Below are 745 nucleotides of genomic sequence, written 5' to 3' on the forward strand. Positions count from 1 at the left end.
CTGTGGAGTGGTCAGTCAGTGTTAGGATTAGGGTTAGGGCTAGGGTTAGGGTTAGGGTATCCAGCCATTAAAAAAAAAAAAAAAGCCCTGACAAAACAGACACAGTAGCCTAGGGTAGTTTTTCTACCTGACCACCTCCTGTCACCTGTCCTACTCATATACATATATGGAAGACAGCCATTAAATAAACAACAATGACGACGACGACGACGACGATGATGATGATGATGATGATGATGATGATGATGATAATGAGATTGGTATTTTAATTAAATACAAATTCAGTTGCGTAAACCAGATTACTGTTACATGCCCCAAAAATGCTGATTTCGTCTGGACAAAGCAGAGGGATTGCTCCTGTAACGCTATCTTCAATTGTTTTCCCCTTACAACAATATTAAGCAGCTAAAATGAATTACCTGAGCGTTTATTATTCTCCTTAAATTTATGCATAAGATAACAATTTATCTCTTTTTTATCATTATTATTATTATCATCATTATTATTATTATTATTATTATTATTATTATTATTATTATTATTATTATTATTATTACTATTATTACTATTATCATATTGGCCTTGTATCAAAAATTTGAAACTGCTATTATCTATGGTAACCAAAAGTAGAAAGCTTTAGTATTAAAGCTTATAACATGTTCTAGACTCCATTTTCTTTCTGCATGGCCATCTTCCAGTGAGTGGATTTGGTAGACGGAAACTGAAAGAAGCCTGTCGTATATAT

Source organism: Octopus bimaculoides, unplaced genomic scaffold (genome assembly GCF_001194135.2).
Source record: "Octopus bimaculoides isolate UCB-OBI-ISO-001 unplaced genomic scaffold, ASM119413v2 Scaffold_110629, whole genome shotgun sequence".
NCBI classification, from domain to species: Eukaryota; Metazoa; Mollusca; class Cephalopoda; order Octopoda; family Octopodidae; genus Octopus; species Octopus bimaculoides.